Here is a 24046-nt window from a genome sequence, read left to right as displayed (position 1 = left end):
CAGCTTCCACCTGGCTCTCATGGAATGCTCATTTTCTAAATCTCCTTCTGGGGACACTCATCTTCAAACCCAGTCACTGTGCTGTGAGGAAGCCCAAGCCACAAGGAGAGGCCACAGGTGGGCGCTCTGGCTCCATGTGCCTCAGCCTGGGCACCAGAATGTAAGTGAAACCGCCTCCAGACGATACCAGCTCCTAGCCATTTGAGGCACCAGAGCCATTCACATCTTCCCAAGCCATCCCCACCGTGTCCTGGTCAAATTCCTGACCCACACAACTCCTGACATAATAAAACGAATGCTATTTTATGCTGCTAACATTGGGGGTGTTTTGTTACTAGTAATGGATAAATGTTGTGATACCAGTAAATGGATTCAAAAGCAGGAGCTACTCATGGCAGGGCCCTGAGCAGTCTAGGCTGGGGGCCTGGAGCCAACAAAGAATGACACCCTCCCAAGATTATATCCCTTTTACAATTTTATCCCCTCTATCAAGTTTACAATATCTTCATTTATTCAACATTCAACAGACATGTATTGAGTGTCCAGTTTGTGATGGTCACTGTTACGGCATTACATAAAAATTCCTGCCCTCCAGGAGCTTGCCATCTAGTAGAGAAAACAATGAGTGAGACAAATAGGCAAAATACAAATCATGCTGGACAGGGGTTAAGTGCAAGGAGAAAAATAAAAGCCAGGAGCGGGGACATGAAATATCAGGGGTGGGGGGTTGAAATTTTAGAGAGAGGGGCCAGGAAAGCGGCCATGGGGAAGGTGACTTGAATAAAGTCCTGTTGGAGGCCTGGGCTGGGAAATACCAGGCCTCCTCTGGTTGTCCCCAGCCAAGCACCCATCCCGTGTCAGCTGTTCACACCCTATCGCCTAAACAGATCTCACAACAATCCTTAGGGTGAAGGAGCTTGGGCTTCTCTAAAATGTCAACTCTCAAATAAGAATGATGTGATGCCAGGGAACCTGGGTGGCTCAGTTGCTTGAGCTTCTGACTTCGGCTCAGTTCACGATCTCACAGTTTGTGGGTTTGAGCTCCATGTTGGGCTCTGTGCTGTCAGCTCTGAGTCTGGAGCCTGCTTCAGATTCTGTGTCTCCCTCTCTGCCCCTCCCCACTTGTGCTCTGTCTCTGTCTAAGAATAAACATTAAAAAAAATTAATTAAAAAAATGATGTGATGCCAAAGGAGAAGGACCCTCCAAGTCCCCTTATTTTTCAGTGAGGAAGCTGAAGCCATGATGTTCCAGCTGGTCTAAGACTTAACATGATTCCATTTCTGCCCAGTCCTGTGCTCTTAGTCCTTCTCTCTACCAGCTCCTTGAGAACCATGTTCGCTTAGTAACTAAGTTCTTTCTCCCTTGGCTGCATCACCCCAGCCAGATGCACCTGATCCCCCACAGCAGTCACCAGACATAGTCTGAAACCAATCTTCAGTGGGAAGGGGGGGAGGGATCCAAGAACAGAAGCAGCACTGGCCCTGGACAACTGCCAGCATTCCCACCAGTGTTACTACCACTCCCTTAACATCTCATCAGAACCCCCTCCACAGTGCAGTCTGTGATATGGAATATGGGTATTTTCCATTTTCTCTTCTTAACTCCTCCGTTGTGGGTTGCGCTGTGTCCTCCAAAAAGTCATGTTGAACTCAACTCCACCACCTCCCTGTGACCTTATTTGGAAACAGGGTCTTTGCAGATGTAATCAAGCTAAGGTGAGGTCATACTGGATGAGGGTGTGTCCTAATCCAATGCCTGGCATCTTTCAAGAGTAAAATTGGATACAGACCCAGAGAGAAGGCCATATGAAGATGGTGGCAGAAATTAGATGATGCATGCACAAGCCAAAGAATGCCTAGGAATGACAAGGATTGCCAGCACACCATCAGAAGTTAAGAGAGTCAAGGAAGTCTTCTTTTCTAGGGTCTTAAGAGGGAACATGGCCCTGCTGACACTTTATTTCAGACTTCTAGCCTCCATAGCTATGAAAGAATAAATTTGTTGTTTTAAGCCTCCCAGTTTGTGGTACTTTTGTTATCGCAATACTAAGAAACTGTATACCCTCCTGTATAAAAAGTCTGGAGCCACCCATGGTCTACAGATACACAGCCTTTCTCCCTGCATTTCCAGGCCCACAGCTCAGAAGCAGCTCCTGCCTCCCCCACTCCTTCATATCTACCTGCAGTGCATATGCAAAGACCTCCCACAGATCCCAGAAGAAAGCCAGTAAGAGGCCAGCCATACCCAGGGTTTTCAGTACAGTTTGCTGACCAGCTTGGTCTGTGTCTTGCTGTGTCTTGCAGGGGCAACCTATTTTATAAGGTTTGGCTCCAACCAGTCTAGGATCTGTTTTCAACCCTCGTGAAGATTGACTGATGGGCCCTCTGAGAAGTACCACCCATGGGAGATAGCTCACTCTCGTGGGTCTAGTAATGGCCTGTTAAATGGGAATCATCCCACTAAAAGGCTATTGGGCAACATGGAACAAAGGCAAACCAAGAGGATCATACCTTTCGACATGGTAATGCTGCTTTTGGAATATAATCCAAGGAAATGACACAACAGAAAAAAAATAAACCATGTTCATAAAGATAATTATAGCAATGTTACAACAGTGGGATAAAAACTGGAAACATTAAGTACATAACAGTTAAAAGAGAGTACCATAGGGGCGCCTGGGTGGCGCAGTCGGTTAAGCGTCCGACTTCAGCCTGGTCACTATCTCGTGGTCCGTGAGTTCGAGCCCCGCGTCAGGCTCTGGGCTGATGGCTCGGAGCCTGGAGCCTGTTTCCGATTCTGTGTCTCCCTCTCTCTCTGCCCCTCCCCCGTTCATGCTCTGTCTCTCTCTGTCCCAAAAATAAATAAAAAACGTTGAAAAAAAAAATTAAAAAAAAAAAAAAAAAAGAGAGTACCATAATAACACCTAACATTTCCTGAGCCCTCAGTATACAGCAGGCACTATATACTATGTCAAGCACTTCACTTGGATCGTCTGGTTTTACCCTCACAAAAACATTATGACGTATCTGTTTTATCCCCACTTTAGAGATAAAGAAACCTGTTGAAAGGTCACACAGCTAGAAAGTGGCAAGTGACTGTTCTTTTATGCCCTCTGCTTAGAGTCATGACTCTTGCTGGCCATGTGAAATTGGGCAAGTTGTTTTTAATTCTCCTAAACGTTCACCAGCCATAAAATGGGAACAGGAATAATTCCAAATGATTGACAAAGATTGAGTGCAAAATGTGTGAAAACATTAGGCAAACTTGAAAGCATTACCAAATGAAAAGTACTTACAGCCACTCAGTGGTAACTCCAACTATCTTACGTGGCAGGAGTCTAAACTGCAGCCTATTCTGCATGCCGGGCTGAACAGTTAGAAATGTTATCTTTTATCATTGTTGCACTACATGCTAACTAATTTGGATGTAAATTTAAAAAAATAAAATTAAAAATATATAGAAATAAATAAATTTTAAAAAAGAAATGGTATCTTTTATGTAGAAGAGAATCAACATTGTTTTTTAAAACAGGGGTGTTGTAAGCAGTTCTGTGTTTTAATGGTGTTTTTGGGTACAACAATATAAAGTTATCTCAGAGTAACAAATTTGGAACCTTATCTAATTTGTGAACCCAAAAAAGTTTTATGAGCTCTCTTTAGCAAATGCCCTGGTATGCATTTACTAAATGGGTATTTTCCATTTTCTCTTCTTAACTCCTCTGTTGTGGGTTGCACCGTGTCCTCCAAAAAGTCATGTTGAACTCAACTCCACCAACTCCCTGTGACCTTATTTGGAAACAGGGTCTTTGCAGATGTAATCAAGCTAAGGTGAGGTCATACTGGATGAAGGTGTGCAAACTAGACCTGGAAGGTGTGCAGAAGGTGTGCAAACTAGACCTGGAAGCAGCATTTTTCTTAGTTCACTGACTTTCTGCAAGAAAGGAAGAATGCAAAGACCCCAGAGCACACAAAAAGGTGGGAAGGTTCTGAGGGCATTTGGAGAGGGCTCTCTCTCCTCACCCTTCCCTCACTGGGTGGTTGCAAGGATGGTGTGAACCTGTTCTGCCAGCAGTGAGAGCCTATACATGTATAAAGGAGGGCTTCTATTGTCACCAGGTCCTAGGGACCTGGCACCATCAGATCCCAGGCAATTTTGCAATTGGTTCCATTGACCAGAGTCTGGCACAGTCCCACTATCTCACTGCCATGCCAGTGAGTTAGGCTGAATAAAGAAAGGCAGAAGAACCAAACAATCCAGGGCATCACCCAGACCTGGCAGTTAGCCCCTCCTTGCTCCAGAGCAAAATCGGAGACTTGGCTCCTGAGTCATCCCTACCCACCCTCCAGTCCAGAAATATCTGAGGAGGGAGAAAGTGACTGACACTCTCTCTCCACACTCTAGTCTTCTAGTGGATTTTCCCATCATGTTTGCAATTTGTTTTACATTTCTCCATAGACTTGCCCACATTCCTTGCTTTATATCCTTTAAAGAATATCCTGCTTTATATCTACCCCAGCACAGGAGAGAGAGTGAGGAGCCTCTTATAAACCTCACAATGTTGGGATGTTGTGAGCATCTCCATGTTAGAAATGAGTAAATGAAAGTTCAGCATAGCTAAATAATTTCCTGGGGCCACCCGTCTAATAAGTTGTTGAGCTGGGATTCAAATCCGTGTCTGTTAGTTGCAAAGCCCAGACTCTTCCCATCCAGCATGCATCCAACTCTCCCGACAAATGAAGAAAAGTAGCTGAGATGGACTCTACAATATGCCTGCACAATATCTGTCTGGTGCACCCTGCCACCACAGCACTATGTGGTCAACACAGAGCTGACCACAGACATGTAGGTCTGGAGTGTTCACATTCAGAAGCCAGGTGGGCCAGGCCCTCCTACTCCACCTCTCACACACATAGAGACACCCCTCTGCAGGAGACCACGGCCCAGGAAAGGGGATTAGTCAAGCCCTTTTGGAACAACAGCAATGGACCGGCATCTGGATGCCTGAGTTCCCGGGTCTGGCAGCCACTGTGCCAACCACAACCCTCAGGAAAAGGAGAGTAAATTAGGAAGCACTGCCCCACAGACCAAACTTAGGTCATGTTTCCTCCAAAATGAGAGATGAGTCTGTACCTGCAGTGACAGCACTTGGGTCCCACTCCTCCACACAACTTCCATTTCCTCTGGGCCCCTGACATAACTGTAAAGGGAGTTTGGCAGAGGCACCACCGACATGCATAGTTGTTTCTATCCAGCCATTAATGGTTTAGAGCCACCCAATATATGCTTTATGGGAGATGAGAGGTGATCCTATTGAGGCCCTCTTCCTGAGAAGTGCCCAGCTCAGTGACAACACAGGCTAAGAAACAAAGACCGGGCCAGGTACAGACCAGATGCTCTAAACTAAGTGGAGTTTATCTAGAGATCACAAGGCTGGTTCGATATTTGAAAATCAGTCAATGCAATTCACCTTTAACTAAGGCAGGGGTAGGCAAACTATGGCCAAATCCAGCCTGCTGTCTATTTTTTATAAACAAAGTTTTATTGAAACACAGCCATGCCCATTGATTTACATATTATCTATTGCTGCTTTCCTGCTACAGTAACATAAATCAATACTTGTGACAGAGGTAGTACAGCCTGCAGAGTTGAAAATATTTACCGTCAGCTATTTACAGAATAAGTTTGCCCACCCTTGCAGGAACCAGTGAAGTACTGACACACACTACCTAAGTTGCTTCCACAGGCCCTGTAACCCTCCTCTGCACTCCAGAAGAACCACCCTTCCCAGTCACTCTTGCCTCAGTCCCAGCATAGTGGGCACCCTCCCCCAGAAGACCTACCCAAACACCCACCCACACCGTGTCTCCTGACACAGGAATTTTACAAAGACTCGGTTCTGGTGGCAGTGGTAAAGAAAGCACTGGAGGGAGAGATCAGAAGATGGCAGCGGAGTAGGAAGACACTAGGCTCACCTCGTCCCACAAATACAACTAGGTAATTATCAAATCATCTTAAATACCCCCAAAATTGATCTGAAGACTGGCAGAACAAACTCCACAACCAAAGGTAGAGAAGAGGCCACATTGAGAAGGGTAGGAAGTGCAGAGACATGTTTGGAAGAGAAATGGATCATGGCTGCTGCAGTGGGGAGGGAGCCACACTCACAAAGAAGAGTGAAAGACAGACTGGCACACAGGGGAGTACACAGGGAAAATGAATCCCCATGGCAATTGGCTTGGAAAGTGAGAGGGGTCAAGTGTGAGTTCTTGAAACCAGCAGGGCTTCAAGGTTTTAAGCCTGGAGTTTTAAAGGTCAGCGGGCATGGCTGGGATAGAGCCGGAAGGGCATTGTGCTGCTCTTGGAGAAAAGTCAGGCAAACAACCTGAGGACATACAGCATGGAAACAGCAATCTGAAGAACGCCTTGGGCACACAGTGGGGAGGTTATTCGCTCATTTCAGAGCATAGTCCCAGAAAGGCAGTGTTCACAGAGAAACCTACCTGGGAACAAAGGAACTAGTTGGCACATTTCCCTGTCCTGCCCCTCAGCATAAATACACCTGCAGGAACCAGTGCAGCACTGACACACACTACCTAAATTGCTTACACCAGGCCCTGTATCCTCCCTCTGAACTCCAGGTGAACCGCCCTTCTCAGTCACTCTTGCCTCAGTCCCAGCACAGAGGGCACCCTCCCCCAGAAGACCTACCCAAACACCTACCCACACTGTGTCTCCTGACACAGGGATTCTACAAAGGCTTGGTTCTGGTGGCAGTGGCAACACGTCTCATTTCAAACACAGACCAGAGCACACGTAGTTAAAATGTGCCACATTCAGGGCAGGGACCAAACATTGCCCATAACAGGCAAAGACAGCTTCTGCAGATGACTGTCCTGAAGGATAAAGCGGCCAGGACAAAACAGCAGAGCACATACCACACAAACTAGTGATATTCCCAAAAGTGCCAGGCCCTGGAGCACAAGGGACACCACATGGCAGGGCACTATAAGACCTCTTCTTCATAAGGCCATTACCCTCATGAACAGGAGACATAGCTGATCTTCCTAATATAAATTAGGCACAGAGACTTAGACAAAATGAGAAGACAGAGAAGTTGACCACAAATGAAAGAACAGGACAAGAACATAGCCAGAGATCTAAGGGAAACAAGTATAAGTAATATGCTTGATAGAGAACTTAACGTAATGATCATAGGGAGTGCCTGGGTGGCTCAGATCAGTTGAGCATCCAACTCTTGATTTCAGCTCAGGTCATCATCCGAGGGTTGTGGGATCGAGCCCTACTTTGGGCTTCATGCCCAGTGTGGAGCCTGCTTGGGATTCTTTCTCTCTCTTTCCCTCTGCTCCTCTCCCCCATTCATGCTCTCCAAATAAATAAAGTAATAAAGTAATGATCATAAAGATATTCACTGGACTTAAGAAAAGAGTGGAAGACATGAGTGACAGCCTTAACACAGAAGTAAGGGATAACAGCACAGATAAAGGGCTCAATAAATGAAATGAGAAACACACTTGATGGAATGAACAGCAGTATGGAAGAAGCAGAGGAATGAATTAGTGACCTAGAAGACACAGTAATGGAAAGTAATCAAGCTGAACAAAAGACAGAGAAAAGAATTGTGCAAAATAAGAACAGACATAGGGAACTCAGTTACTCCATCAAACATTAATAACATTCATATTATAGGAGTCCAAGAAGGAGGAAAGAGAGATAAGGGGGCATAAAATTTATTGGAGAAATAATAGCTGAAAACTTCCCTAATTTTGGGAAGGAAACAGATATCCAGATCCAGGAGGCAGAGAAAACTCCCATCAAAATCAACAAAAGCAGGCCCACAGCAAGACATATTGTAATTAAATTGGTAAAATAAAGTGATAAAGAAAAAAATTTTTAAGCCACAACACAAAAGGAAACAATAACTTACAAGGGAAAACTCCTAAGTCTAGTAGATTTTTCAGCAGAAACTTTGCAAGCCAGAAGGGAGTGGCATGATATATACAATGTGATGAATGAGAAAAATCTGCAGCCAAGAATACTCCACTCAAAAAGGCTATCATTTGGGGCGCCTGGGTGGCGCAGTCGGTTAAGCGTCCGACTTCAGCCAGGTCACGATCTCGCGGTCCGTGAGTTCGAGCCCCGCGTCGGGCTCTGGGCTGATGGCTCAGAGCCTGGAGCCTGTTTCCGATTCTGTGTCTCCCTCTCTCTCTGCCCCTCCCCCGTTCATGCTCTGTCTCTCTCTGTCCCAAAAATAAATAAACGTTGAAAAAAAAAAAAAAAAGGCTATCATTCAAAATAGGAGACATAAAGAGTTTCCCAAACAAATACTAAAGGAGTTCATGAACTAAACCAGCCTTGCAAGAAATATTAAGGGGGCTCTTTGAGTGGAAGGGAAAAACAAAAGTGACAGTATAAAGACAAGAAACACAAAACCAGTAAAAGTGAATATTTCTGTAAAAGATCAGTCAAAGAATTCACAAAATAAAAGGATATAACAACATATACCTAAAATATGAGGAGAGGAGTAAAGAATGGGTTCAACTTTAAACAAACATCAATTTAACATAGACTGCTATATGCAGAAGAGGTTATATATAAACCTAATGTTAACCATATATCAAGAACCACTAATAAATATGCAAAGAATAAAAACAAAGAAATTCAAATACAATAAAACTTTGGATTGCAAGTAACTTGTTCTGTGAGTGTTCTGCAAGACAAGCAAACATTTCTAATAAATTTTAACTTGATAAATGAGTTATGTCTTGAAATATGAGTAGTACGTGATAACAACATCACATGATCACAACTGAGCCAATGGTTCTCTCTCGTGTGTGCTGCGAGATTGTGGGTGATCATCCATGCAATGTCACATTTCCGTGAAATCCTCAAAAGGAGGCAAAAGCAAGTGTCACTGGATAAGTTCCTTGTTAAAGTTGCACGAAAAGGAAAAGATTCCATTGAGCCAACAGATAGCAGTGATTCCATTAGTGATAGTGAAAGTCATCCTACACAATAACCCTCCTCTCTCTTTTCTCCCTCACACCAGCCACGAAGGTTTTCAAAGGTAAGTGCAGGTTAATTTGTTTATTTTTCTTTATTATTTTGTATTATATTGCAGTATTTTAATCATTTTTATATGAATATTTTTGGGTTGTGGAACAAATCATGTGAGTCTCCATTACTTCTTATGGGGAAATTCACTTTGATATCCAAGTGCTTTAGATTACAAGTGTGTTTCTGGAAAGAATTATGCTCACAAACCAAGGTTTTACTGTATATCAGTAAAGAAAATCAGTAAAACATGAAAGAGAGAAAGACAAGAAAGGATCAGAGAAAATCTTCAAAAATAATCACAAAATAAATACTAACATGGCAATAAATTTATACCTTTCAATAATCACTCTGAATGTAAATGGACTAAATGCTCTAATCAAAAAACACAGGGTGACAGAATGGATAAAAAAAGAAGACTCATCCATTTGCTGCCTACAAGAGACTCATTTTAAACCTACAGGCACCTGCAGATTGAAAGTGAGGGGATGGAGAAACATATATCATACAAATGGATGTCAAAAAAAAAGTCAGAGTAGCAATACTTACATCAGACAAAAGAGACTTTAAAAAATTTTTTAATGTTTATTTATTTTTGAGAGAGAGACAGAGACAGAATGCAAGTGGGAGAGGGGCAGAGAGAGAGGGAGACACAGAATCTGAAGCAAGATCCAGGCTCTGAGCTGTCAGCAAAAAGCCTGACATGTGGCTCGAACCCACAAACCGTGAGATCATGACCTGAGCTGAAGTGGAATGCTTAACCAACTGAGTCACCCAGGTACCCCATAGACAAAATAGACTTTAAAACAAAGACTGTAGCAAGAGACAAAGAAGAACACTACATAATAATAAAGGGGATAATCCAACAAGAAGATAGAAAAATTGTGAATATTTATGCACTCAACATGGAGCGCGCAAATACATAAGACAGTTAATAACAAATATAAAAGGAATTCGTCAATTGATAATAATATAATAATAGTAGCAGACTTTAATACCCCACTTACATCAATGGACAGACCATTTAAACAGAAAATCAACAAGGGAACAGCAGTTTGGAATGACACACTGAAACACATGGATTTAAAACATATATTCAGAACATTCCATCCTAAAACAGCACAATACACATTCTTTTCAAGTACACACAGAACATTCTCCAGAGTAGATCACATATTAGTTCACAAAGCAAGCCTCAACAAATTCAAGAAGTCTGAAGTCATACCATGCATCTTTTCTGACCACAGTGCAATGAAACTTGAAGTCAACCACAAGAAAAAGTTTGGAAAAACCACAAATACATGGAAGCTAAAACACACGCTACTAAATAATGAATGAGTCAACCAGAAAATAAAAGAAATTAAAAAGTACATGAAAACAGACGAAAATGAAAACACAATGGTCCAAAATCTTTGGAATGTAGCAAAAGTGGTCCAAAGAGGGAAGTATACAGCAATACAGGCCTACCTCAAGAAGCAAGAAAAATCACAAATAAACAACCTAAACTTACACCTAAAGGAGCTACAGAAAGAACAACAAACAATGCCTAAAACTGGCAGAAAAAAAGGATATAATAAAGATTAGAGCAGATATAAATGATATAGAAACAAAAAAAAAAAAAGTAAAAGAACAGATCAATGAAACCAGGATCTGTTTTTTTTTAATCAATAAAATTGATAAACATTTAGCCAGACTTAACATGAAAAAAAGAGAAAGAACCCAAATAAATAAAATAACAAGTGACAGAAGAGAAAGAACAACCAACACCACAGAAATACAAACAATTATAAGAAAAACTATATGCCAATAAATTGGATAAGCTAGAAGACATGGGAAATTCCTAGACACATATAAACTACCAAAACTGAAATAGGAAGAAATAGAAAAATTGAACAGATTGAACCAGCAAAGAAATTGAATCAGTAGTCAAAAATTCCCCAAAAACAAAAGTCTAGGGCCATATGGTTCCACAGGCAAATTCTAGCAAACATCTAAACAAGAGTTAATACCTATTCTTCTCAAACTATTCCAAAAATAGAAAAGGAAGGAAAACTTCCAAATTCATTCTATGAGGCCTGCCTTACTCTAATACCAAAACCAAATAAAAACACCACTAAAAAAGAGAACTACAGGCCAATAACTTCATGAACATAGATGCAAAAATCCTCAACAAAATACTAGCAAATCGAACCCAACAATACATTAAAAAAAAAAATCATTCACCACAATCAAGTGGGATTTACAGGATACAAGGTGGGTTCAATATTCACCAATCAATGTGATAGATCACATCAGTAATAGAAAGTAAGAAACATATGATCATTTCAATAGGCACAGAAAAAGCATTTGACAAAGTACAACATCCATTCCCAATAAAAGTCCTCAACAAGTAGGTTTAGAGGGAACATATCTCAACATAATAAAGGCCGTATGTTAAAAATCCACAGCTAACATCATCTCTAATGGGGAAAAACTGAGAGCTGTTCCCCTAAGATCAGGGACAAGACAAAGATGCCCACTCTCACCACTTTTATTCAACATGTACCAGAAGTCCTAGACAGCAATCAGACAACCCAAAGAAATAAAAGGCATACAAATCAGTAAGGAAGAAGTAAAACTTTCAATATTTGCAGATTACATGATACCATATATAGAACAGAAAACCTTAAAGACCACCAAAAAACTGCTAGAACTGATAAATAAATTCAGTGAAGCCACAGGATACAAAATCAATGTACAGAAATCTGTTGCATTTCTATACACCAATATTGAAGCAGCAGAAAGAAAAATTAAGAAAACAACCCCACTTCAACTGCACCAAAACCAAGAAAATATCTAGGAATAAACTTAAAGAGGTGAAAGACTTGTACTCAGAAAACTATAAAACACTGATGAAAGAAATTCAAGATGACACGAAGAAATAAAAAGATATTCCATGTTCATGGATTAGAAGAACAAATATTGTCAAAATGTCCATAGTCCCCAAAGCAATCTACACATTTAATTCAATCTCTATCAAAATACCACCAGCATTTTCAAGGAACTATAACAAACAATCCTAATATTTGTATGGAACCACAGAAGACCCCAAATAGCAAAAGCAATCTTAAAAAAAGAAAAACAAAACTGGAGGCACCATAATTTTGGACTTCAAATTATATTACAAAGCCGTAGTAATCAAAACAGTATGCTACTGGCACAAAAAACAGACACATAGATCAATGAAACAGAACAGAAAACCCAGAAATAAACCCATAACTATATAGTCAATTAATCTTCAACAAAGCAGGAAAGAAAGCCAATGGGAAAAGGACACTCTTCAACAAATGGTATTAGGAAAATTGGACAGCAACATGCAAAAGAAAGAAACTGAACCACTTTCACCACACACCTAAATAAATACAAAATGGATTAAAGACCTAAATGTTAGACCTGAAGCCACATAAATCCTAGAAAACAGGCAATAACCTTTTTGACGTCAGCCACAGCAATTTTTTTCTAGATACGATGCCTGAGGCAAGGGAAACAAAAGCAAAAATAAACTATTGGGACTACTTCAAAATAAAAAGCTTCTGCACGGCAAAGGAAACAAATCAACAAAACTAAAAGGCAACCTACAGAATGGGAGAATATATTTGCAAATAACATATCCAATAAAGGGCTAACATCCAAAATGTATGAAGAACTTATACAACTCAACATCCAGAAAACAAATAATCCAATTAAAAAAATGAGAAGACATGAAAAGACGTTTCTCCAAAGGAGACATCCAGATGGCCAAAAGACACAGGAAAATATGCTCATCAACATTTATCCTCAAGGAAATGCAAATGAAACTACAAGTAGGTATCACCTCCGCCTGTCAGAATGGTTAAAATCAACAGCATAAGAAGTAACAGGTGTTGGCGAGGATGTGAAGAAAAAGAACACTTGCGCACAGTTGGTGGGAATGCAAACTGGTGCAGCCACTGTGGAAAACAGTATGGAGGTTCCTCAAAAAGCTAAAAATAGAATTACCTTATGATCCCACAACTGCACTACTAGGTATTTACTAGTAAATAGTAGGTATTCACCCAAAGAATACAAAAACACTAATTCAAAGTGATACAGGCACCCCTGTGTTTATAGCAGCATTATTTACAATAGCCAAGATATGGAAGCAGCCCAGTGTTCACTGACTGATGAATGGATAAAGAAGATGTGGTATACAGACACAGTGGAATATTATTCAGCCATAAAAAAGAATGAAATCTTGCCATGTGCAACAACATGGATACAGCTACAGAGTATAATGCTATGGGAAATAAGTCAGTCAGAGAAAGACAAATACCATATGATTTCACTCATATGTGGAATTCAAGAAACAAAACAAACAAGCAAAGGGAAAAAGAGAGAGAGAGAGAGACAAACCAAGAAACAGACTCTTACCTATAGAGAATAAACTGATGGTTACCTGAGGGGAGTTGGGGGGTTGAGTGAAATAGGTGATGGTGATTAAGGAGTGTACTTGTTTTTTTTTTTAAATTTTTTTTTTCCAATGTTTATTTATTTTTGGGACAGAGAGAGACAGAGCATGAATGGGGGAGGGGCAGAGAGAGAGGAAGACACAGAATCGGAAACAGGCTCCAGGCTCTGAGCCATCAGCCCAGAGCCTGACGCGGGGCTCGAACTCAGGGACCGCGAGATCATGACCTGGCTGAAGTCGGACGCTTAACCGACTGCGCCACCCAGGCGCCCCAGGAGTGTACTTGTAATGAGCACTGAATGATGTATGGAATTGTTGAGTCACTATACTGTATATGTGAAACTAATATAACACTGTATGTTAACTAACTGGAATTAAAATAAAAACTTAAAATCAAATACAATATTGAAGTCTTAATGACCTTGAATTAGGTAAATAGTTCTTGGACACAATGCCAAAAGAATACATTTTTAAAAATTGATAAATTAGACTTCATTAAAATTAAAATCTTCTGCTCAGCAATAGCAGACATTGTTAAGAGAATGAAGAAACAAGCCATACACAATGAGAAAATATTTGCCCAACATGTACCTGATAAAAGATTCACGTTCAGAATATAAAAGAATTATATCTCAAATCTCAACCATAAGGAAACAATCCAATAAAACGTAGGCAAAAGATTTAAACAGACACTTCATCAAAAAAGACAAATAACAAAGAATAGGCCAAATAACAAAGATGTTCAACATCATTAAGGAAATGGAAATTAAAACCACAATGAAAAAACTATACCTATTAGAATATCTAAAATGTTTAAAAGCTGACAAATACTAAGTGCTTACAAGGATGTGGAAACTATAACCCTCGCACATTGTTAGTGGGAACACAAAATGGTACAGCCACTTTGGAAAAAAGTTGGACATTTTATTAGAATACACTTACCATGCTACCAGCAATCCCACTCCTAGGTGTTTACCCAAGGGAAATGAAAATCTATGTTCACATAAAAACCTGTATACCAATATTTATAGTGAATTATTCATTATCACCCCAAACTGGAAACAACCCAATGTCCTTCAGTTGGTGAATAAATCTCTTGTGGTACATCCACACAATGAAATAAAAGTCAGCAACAACAAGGAGCAACCTACTGATACACCCAACAACATGGATGAATCTCAAACACATTGTGCTAAGTAAAAGAAGGCAAACTAAAAAGGCTACATATCATGCGACTCCATTTAAATGACATTCTGAAGAAGGCAAAACCACAGGGACAGAAAAAAGATCAGTGGCTCCTTGAGTCTCCTCAGAACAACTCAACATCCAGTTGGACTACAAAAGTATACAAGGTGGGGTGCCTGGGTGGCTCGGTCAGTTGGGCATCCAACTCTTGGTTTCAGCTCAGGTCATGATCCCAGGATGATGGTGGGATCGAGCCCCAGGTGGGGCTCTGCACTGAGTGTGGAGCCTGCTTAAGATTCTTTCTCTCTCTCTCTCTCTCTCTCAATCTCTCTCTCTCTCTCTCTCCCTCTGCCCCTCTTCCCAACTCACATGCTTTCTCCCTCTCTCGAAAAATAAAAAAAAATTTTAAGAAACACAAAAGGCAATTTTCTGGGAAATGGAACTTCCTGCACCTTGACTGTGATGGTGCTTATATGACTATATATGTTGTCAAAATTCAGAACTGCACAATGAGTGAGTGAATATTATTGCATGTAAATTATACCTCAAATTTTTTAAAATGAAAAAGAAAAAAAATGTCTCTAAAGAGATTTCATCATGATGCAGCATTGAAAAGAAAAGTTATTGCATACCTAAAATAATGCTTACCACCTGTCAAGCAGTGGAATCAAACAGCAGTAAGAACTGCCAAATTTATCAGAATAAAGTATAGACTTTTCAAAGCTAGGAAAATGTGAACTGATCATGTGCAACACATGATGATTTGGGTACTGAACAATAAGTTTTTCAAAGCTTCTGGTTAACTGTCACAAGATATGTAACTTTTAGCAACATTATTTACTTCTAATAAAACCTGTAAGTTTGACCTAAAGAAAGTGTAGATAAAATTCTGGTATAATTTAACATTCCTCAGAATTATTCTGTTAATCCTGAAGGGGTTAAGATGTTAAAATTGTGGTCACATATGAAATTGGCCAAGGACAGAAAAGACTATAGCTATGCTTCTCACTTATGACCATAAATGCAATAAACCCAATAAAATATTAGCAAATCAAAGCCAACAGGGTATTTTTTAAAAACTATATGTATATGTCATGACTAAGAAGTTAACCCAGGAATTTAAGAAGGAGTGAACATTGAAAACTCTTGAGCACAGATTATGAAAAACAGCATTTCATCTTGAAATCATGTGTAACTGAAATAGACCAACACAATTCAGAAGGAGCTCAGTCAGTATTTTCATCGTGATAATGATGAAGAAAGTGACAGTTTCATGAATGAAGGCATATTGTAATTTAGAAAATTTCTAAAATTGTGTATATTAAAGAACGTGCTTTATTCCTAAGAAACTATAAAGTGTCTTACAGCCTATGGTAACTTGGAATCAAGAAAATATGCAATGTCATCTCCTTTTACCACACAACTATTATTACGTTTCTTTTCCTCATCAACTAGCCTGAGTTGGTTTCTATTAATTTTAAAGAATCCTTCCTAATATATAAATCAAAGAAATAATTATACAATGAAAAATTGACCTAAACTGATTCCCAAATCTGGCTGACACAAGAAACACTTGGGAAGCTCTGGAAAAACAAAGATTCCCTGACTCCACAGGGGAGGCATGCATTATTTTGCAAACAAGGCTCCCAAAGGGATTTTGTTATCAGCTAGTTCTGGAACCACCACCATGAGAAAATAAAGGCATTAGGCATGTCCTTCCTTTGAAGTTTTTTCAATGTAGTTATAGATCTAAAATTTACCATGAAAAAAAAAATGAAAACAAAAGATAAAAACATTCCATAATAATAAATGATGTATCACCACCAAAAGAATTTTGCAGAGACTAATTGCCACAGAAGTTGGAACAAAAACAAGAACTTGAAGCTAAAGAGGTCAGCTTCCATGTTGGGGCAGCACCTGACAGGTATTGGGATCTTAATTAATTCCCTGAGCAAATATTTAAGGATAGGACATGTTACTCAAAGAGGCAAGTGAAGAATATTCCAGAAGAGGATTAAGTCATAGTCAAAAGCAGAGAAGAAAGTGTATACATTGGCTTCAAGGACAATAAGTGAATCAGTCTCTCTGGTTTTGAGGTCAGATTATGGAAGCCGCTGAACTTCAGGTTAAGGTTGTACTGTAAGATGTGGGGAGCCACTGAAAGTTTCTGAAGGTGGAGTAAGGCAGTCAGGCCGGGCTTTTTATCAAGTGTGAAATGTATTTGTGCCACAGAGAGGCTGTAGTTAATACTCCAAGTGTGAGTTAGCGAAGGTCTGGTTAGCAGCAATAACAATATGAAAATAAAACCAAGGGATTCTCTGGGAAAACCAGAGGGCCCATAGGAGGAGGGCCTGAGTGGCTGCATTCATCTATGATCAGAAGGGGCCCTAGGTGGCTGTCCAATCACAACAAAAACCCTTAGAACTCCCCAAAACACCACTGGTTGAAATGCCATGGGGTAAAGTCAGTAGCAATTGCATTAATTTTATCATGCCCACCATGAGGCCCTACTGTGAAGACAGTAGCTTTTGGTAGTAAGAGGCAAGTTCCAGGCACTCTGAAACAACCTGTTGCCTCCTTATTTACATATTCATTTCCACAAGGTTAGCAACCAAGTGGCTACAGAAATGATCACTCTGTTGACACTAATATGAAAATATCAAATAGTAACTTAACCTGGTTAATGGGGAAGGGTAGGAATAGGTCCACTGTAGGCATGTTCTATGACTAGGCTTAGCACTCAGCTAGAAAAATGCATAAAGTTCAGGAGAAGAATTAGAATGGTTATACCTAACCATAAAGACATAACTGCAAAAAATAGGTAGATGAGTGGAAAGTGCCTTCTTATAGAGCAGCAGATGGGAAATCCCTTAGAATCTTTTGCTGAACACTTCAATTCACCCCACTACCAAGTCTTAGACCAAGGAAGGTGGCCTTCTAGACTCTGGAAAACCAGGTGGAGATGATGGAACCAAACTGCATCCACTCCTACCCACTGCCTAGATCAGGCCCTCTCACCCCATCACCATCCTCCATCAGGCTGGGGTGATAAGAACACCGGCTGCTTCCAGTTCTGCCACCCAATTGCTTGGCCTCTTAGGCCAGGGTTTCCACCTCAATATAATGCAGGGATCAGGTGGACTGGTCTCCCCCAGCCCCAATGCCTGCCATTCCAGAACCAGGAAATGAGCTACAATAAATGAATCACAAGGAAAGAACACAAAGCCCTGGGAACCCAAAAGTCTTTCATGGGTCTGGGCTTTCACTCTGGCTGTGGATTTGCCTCTCATCATTTTTGATTCAGTATAAAATTAAAACAAAAATTTTCCAGGAATATTCTGTGCAGCAGAGGGAAAACAAGCCTGGAATGAAAACCATCCCCCAAAGAAATCTCAGAAGCAGGCCTGCATGGCTGAAAGCTCACCGCAGGGTCAAAGGTATGGCACCAGCTTCCCACAAAGGAGAGGCTGGAGCTTTCAGACACTAGACACTAGAGCCAAGTAATCCCACCTTCCTCTCTCCTGGTCAGTACCCACTCTCCCTTCAGGGTCTGCTCATGCCCACCCTCCTACCTCATCATCTTTGAGGCCTTTCCTGACCACTCCAGCCCTGAATTTTTGGCCACCCTTAATTCCCCTGATTGAGTCTGTGCCACAGAACTTGTCTGTTTTCTAATTTCTCCGTAAATGTTAGCTTTTCCCCCAAATAGACCCAAAGTCTCTTGGGCATACTACCTTTGTTTCATAAACCTCTACAGGGCCAGATGGAGGGCAGGTCCAGTAATTAATGTTTGTTGGCTGAGGTATAGGTCATTCTATAAAGAGAACACTACTCAGTTTGCATGGTAACAGGTATTCCTTCTTTTGTGCCTCTTATATTCATATATTCATTTAATTTTTATAACTACCCTCGTTGTCAGATGAGGAAACTGAAGTCACTCACCAAGGTTAAATACCATGGTCAAGAACCAGAGCCAGTAAGGGAACAGGATGGCTCTGAACCCAAGTTTAAAGCCAAAGTTCACATTCTACCCTTGTGCTGCTTCCTCCTGCCAGAAATCTGAAGGAGAGCTACTCTGTACTAGAAATCTCAGTCCTGAAAATAAAGAAATAAAAAGCATCCTCAACTATGAAAATCCATAACGTAAGAGTTTGGTTCCCACAAGATTATGAGAAATAACTCATAAGATCCCAGATTAACAAGTTAGCATCAGATTTGGGGGCCGAGAGTAGAGGTGGGGGTAAAGAGATCTAAAAAGGAATCTCTCATCATCCTTTTTGTCTCCAGAGGGCTCTGCACTCAGGGCCCAGGAGAAGAAGAGAGGAGGGGAGGAAGGGGACAGAAGTACCAACGGTGGGGGGGATGGGGACAATGGTGGGAAATCTAAGAAGCTGGATCTACATAAAAATTCCCACAGCTTCCTAGTGAGGTGCCCATTGTGGGCATTCACCCTCAGACACCAAGGGACAGTGGGCAGGAGGACAATGAAAATAAGGTGGTGTGACCATCTGGAAATTCAGCCTTATCCCCATTAGCTGCAAACAGAGACCTATTCTTACTGGTCCTCTTCCTGCCCCAGCCCCACTGGGCTGGCTGTCACTGTCCATTTTACAAGAGCCTCAGCAGGTGCGTACAAGACAGGAAGGATGCATCTGCCCAGGTGTAGTGACAAACACTGAGGTCTGCTGACCTTGAGATTGTAACAATTGCATTTTCTTGATACAATGACTTAAAACACATGGAAAGATACGAAGCCAAAACTCAATAAGGAAACAGGAATTCATCTGCAGAATGGCACAGGTGGGAGAGGTGAGTGGCTGGCTCAGCAGACCCTAGCCCAGCACATTCACTTTCTGTGCTTGTGGGGCAAGAAGATGGAGGAGTGAAGGGAAAGGGGGCAAAAGTCACATGGCATGGGAACCTATCCCAGTGACATGTGTGACGTCCTCACTCTGGATTAATGCTGGATGGTTGCTTGAGTCTGAGCCTACATGCCACCCAAGTGTCCACTTGTACATTTCCCACACAAATGGTCCTATCTAGGCTTCTCTGGGTGCACCTTCTGTTGGTCAGAGAAAAGTGACACAACAGTCAAGATAGGCAAAGACAACATCTTCTGTGGGGAAAAGTTATTTTCTAAGGCTTGTTCTCTAAATTCTACTACATTTCAGAAAGGATAGATGGGATGCTTTCAAGAATGAATAATTTTCCAACCTGCTTGTGTTGGTCTGAATTGGGGTAAAGGCAGTCAGGCTTCCAAGTGGGCTTGGTGTGTATTTCCAGAATACCAAGAAGTGCTGTTTCCAGAAAGATACTAAATAAAATTTCACGTGTTCATGGGTTACCTGGACCCGTACCTACATTCTGGGCTGCATTCTGAGCCCCTTAAAAGGCCAAGAGCCAAAAAACCAACTAGTTTCACAGACTTGACTCACATTTTGGGGGAAAAAATCTAGGGGTCATTCTTGTGGACACTGAGTACATGATGACCCCAGAGTGTTCATGATCTATTCCTCTGAGACTGGTGAAGACCCCTAACCAGGATCAAGACTTCTCCCACATCTTGTTGGCCCCTGGGAAAACAGTCTCTTGCTGAGGGGGTCAGCAAACCTCACACAAAGAAAAACTATTATAAGCCCCCAGCTAGCCCCCTCCTCAGTTAGCTAGCTATTTCACAAAAGAAACCAAATGAAGGAGGCTGGACCAGCACAAATCCTTCACCACTGTGGGGTCGTTCTCCAGGCTCATGCCTACTGGTGTGTGAGAACGAGCATCATTTTGCATCATCAGTGAATGAGGAAAAAGACACCTCCAGAGTACCCACTACCCAATCCAGCATCCAGTGTCCAGTCACTCCCCACCTAGAACCAACTCCCCAGACCCCTACCTGCTCTGGCTCAAGGACCCTGGTCCACTGAGCGTGGGAGAAAAGGGGGAACCTCACCAGGAGGGAACATTCCAAGCTGGCCTAGGGCACTGTGGTGCCACAGCATCAGACTCCACAGACCCTGGAGTGTGGGGAAGAGACAAAGGCTCACAGAAGAGAGAAGGGAAGGAGGTCAAGAATTTAAGGGAAAAGAAAAGACAGGGAAAGAAAGTGATAAAAACAAAAACTTTATTTTACTAGAACCCGAAATGCCCTTTAGGGACCCAATAAGGTTAGCACAAGCACCTACACTTCCCCCAGAGACTTGCATTGTGGATACCTGATGCTTTGAAGTGTCAAGCATTCCCCAATGGTCCTCTCAAGCCCCCCATTTGGAGATAATTTATTAACAAGTTGTTCACTTTGACCTAAAGGATTTTACCTTGTCCGGGAAGAAACCATACCCCCACTTGGAAGAGGAATGCAGTTCTAGGGCAAGCACCTAAAGCCTGGAGGGGGGAGGGGAGGGTGAGGGGGATGGGGACATTTCACATACTGCTCTTGGCACCTGGGGAGAGGAGGGAAAGGGAAAAACAGTGGCCTGGGGCCTGGCACCATGCCCACTGCCCAACTGTACTCCACAACCCGACCCAATTCCCTGGACTGAAATAGCTACTTTTACCCTTCTTTAGGTCCCAAAGGCCTGGGTCTTTCTCCTTCAGGTTATGATACACAGGGCAAGTCCCCTAACCAAAGAAGGCCTAGTAAACCTCTCCCCATCAGTCCATCTTCCCATCTGTAGTATCACCCCTAAAAACAGTCCTTTGGGTCTTGAAGGGTGCTAGTAGTCACAAGTTCCAAGGAAGAGTTCTACATCAACCACTGACATGTAACGCATCCTGGGAATTAGTTATCCAAAACTCTCTAACCGCAATGATCTGCAAACAAGGGTCATTCAACCACAGAACCCCAGTAGAAGCTAACGAGGAAGAGGGAGGGGAGGAGTTGAGGAGTTTGAGAAAGTAGCTGGGAGAGAAAGCAAGACCGCAATGCCCGAAGCGCCAATTTTGCCTGGGACCCCGCGGCTGCCTCTACTGCCTCACCTTCCCAGACTCACGTTTGGGCTGGGAGGGCCTTCACGTGGCACCCTGGGAACTGGCAGATGAGCCCACACCCTTCTTCCTTGAGGGCTTCGGCGATTAGCACATCTAAAAGCAAAGGCACCCCCCTTTCGAAAGACGCCTGTCCAGACCACCGTATCACTGTTCCCCAGGACCTCACTCCGCAAAAGAAAACTCCCGGCTGTCCGGAGTCACTGCGGTCGTTCCCTTACGCTGCTCCCCCTCGCCCCGAAAAAAAATCCTCCTTGCTGCACGTAGGAGCCCCTCTACAACTGGGGAGTCAGGGACAGGCTTCCCAACAAGGGTCCCAACCCCCGAACCCCACCCTCAGAGACTGACTCCCAGGGGCCGCGCCGGGACAAAAGCACGGGGCGGGCTCACTCACCCGCGCGGCGAAGGCGGCCGGGTAGCCAAGGCACCGCGCTTGGCGAGGGCGCCCCGCTGCAGTCGCGCGGCTCGCGCCCCGAGCTCGCTCAGCCGCGGGCAGCCGACCCTGCAGCCGGGGAGACGACGAGGCGCGTCCTGGGCGGGCCGGATGGGACAGGGGTGAGCCGCCGGCGAGAAAGCAAGTGCGAGAGCGAAGAGCGAATGCGCGTGTGTGCGAGAACTGAGAGCTCGGTGCCGGGGATCGGACTCGGACGGCCGGCAGCTGCTCACACGCGCTGATTTACATGTCATTTGCATAGCGCTCCGGGAATGGCCCGAGGTCCTTCCCGTCACGCCCACCGTCAATGCGCCTCGGAGCCCGGAGCCCTGAATCCCTGGCAAAGCCAGGGCCCGACGCCGAGCCGCTCCGGGTCTTCTGGCTGCGGTCAGCGTGTTTTCTCGATTTGTTTTGTATTTTCGCCTGAAGACCACCCGATATGGGACAAAAGAAGTCCGCTCACTGGAAAAACGCAGCATAGGCTTCAAAATTAATTTCCTTTCTCTCTGATGTGGCGATCAAAAACAACGAATCGAGTAGATCCATCAAAGGGATACAATTTTGTTTTTTATATAAAGTATCGTGAAAAACTTAATGCGCCCACTTTTAAAATTAGAACAAGTTATGTGTCATTTTGTTCAATAAATGAAGAAACACAAATTGTACAATCAGGATAACCTAGTTCTTAAGAGCACGGATTCTGGAGTTGAGAACCCTACTCTTTATAGCCGCAAAACTTTGGGCAAGTGATTTAGGATCTCTGTTACTCGTTTCTACCTCTCAAATAGAGTTAATCTAAGTGCGTCAAAGGAGTGTGAAGCTTCAATGAGATACGGCAGGTAGAGCTCTTAGGAAAGTACCCTCCATTCAGTTACTGTTAACTTTTTTAAAAAATTTTGTTAATGTTCATTTATTTTTGAGAAAGTGCGAGCGGGGGAGGGGCAGAGAGAAAGGGAAACACAGAATCCCAAGCAGGCTCCAGGCTCTGAGCTGTCAGCACAAGAGTCCTAATTGGGGCTCCAACGCAGGAACCATAAGATCATGATCTGAGCCAAGTCGGAGGCTTAACCAACTGAGCTACCCAGGTGTCCCCAGTTATTGTTAACTCTTAAATGTGCAAGCATGATCAATGTCTCTTTAACTGAGAGTCAGAGCAAGGAAAGGCACGGAGAGAGAGGGGAAGAAGCTATAGAAGGTAAAGAGAAAACGCCCTAAGGTTAGAGATAATATCTGGAAGATTCAGACCAGGGTTTCCCACCCAACTCTGCTGTCAGGCTAACTAGCCCTAGCTCTGAGAAAGCAGTTAATCTTTCTCCCCAGAAGATCCAACTTTGAATGCATTCTTTGAAACGTCCTCTTAGGAATGTTTTGGAGAAACATAAAAAGTTCAACTAGCCATTTCTTTAAAAAAGAAAGGAAGAAAAGAGAAAAGAAAAAGGGAAAGAAAAGAATTAAAGTGTAAAGGTAGCAAAGTCTCTGCTCTGGTGGGGAAAGTCCCAGACTGGCAGACCTAGGTGTTAGACCTGCTTCTAGTACTAGTTTTGCGGAGCTTGCACAAGACACTCACTGTCTCTGGGCCTCAATTTTCTAATCGGTAAAATGGAGACTCCATGGGATTTTTTTTTTTTTTTCAGGGATCTTTCATCTCTGAAATTTTAGCTCCAGGGTTCCTCTGACACCTTCCCTTCGTTGTGTGTTAAGAATCTCTTACTGGTTTGTAAGATACCTACAAAGTCTTAAAAAAAAAAAACTATATATATATATATATATATATATATATATATATATATGTAGCTCACCTAATATTTAGTTTGCACCGGAAATGAAATATATTGTGGAATTTTCTGATCTGTTCACTTGGTGTGTGAGGTAAATATCTTTGCAGTGACTACCTCGGTCAACACAGAGAACT

The 24046-nt window shown here is 42.4% G+C and overlaps 1 protein-coding gene across 3 annotated transcripts in view; it reads right to left on the bottom strand.

Moving 5' to 3' along the window:
- MYLK (myosin light chain kinase) overlaps window positions 1-22306 on the bottom strand; it is a 281125-nt gene extending 258819 nt beyond the window's left edge. For 2 of the 3 annotated variants that reach the window (XM_086675227.1, XM_086675228.1), the window contains exon 1: window positions 22096-22225. The gene's annotated coding sequence lies outside the window, so the exon portion shown is untranslated. Of the gene's footprint in view, window positions 1-22095 lie in introns of all 3 variants that reach the window. The other variant, XM_086675230.1, reaches the window with a different exon arrangement.
- Window positions 22307-24046: the final 1740 nt, after the last annotated feature.

The sequence above is a fragment of the Puma concolor genome, chromosome C2 (assembly GCF_028749965.1).
Source record: "Puma concolor isolate L17-30 chromosome C2, mPumCon1.1.hap2, whole genome shotgun sequence".
In the NCBI taxonomy this organism is placed as follows: Eukaryota; Metazoa; Chordata; class Mammalia; order Carnivora; family Felidae; genus Puma; species Puma concolor.
Note: the sequence above shows the minus strand (reverse complement) of the source record. Positions and strands in the feature narration are given on the sequence as shown.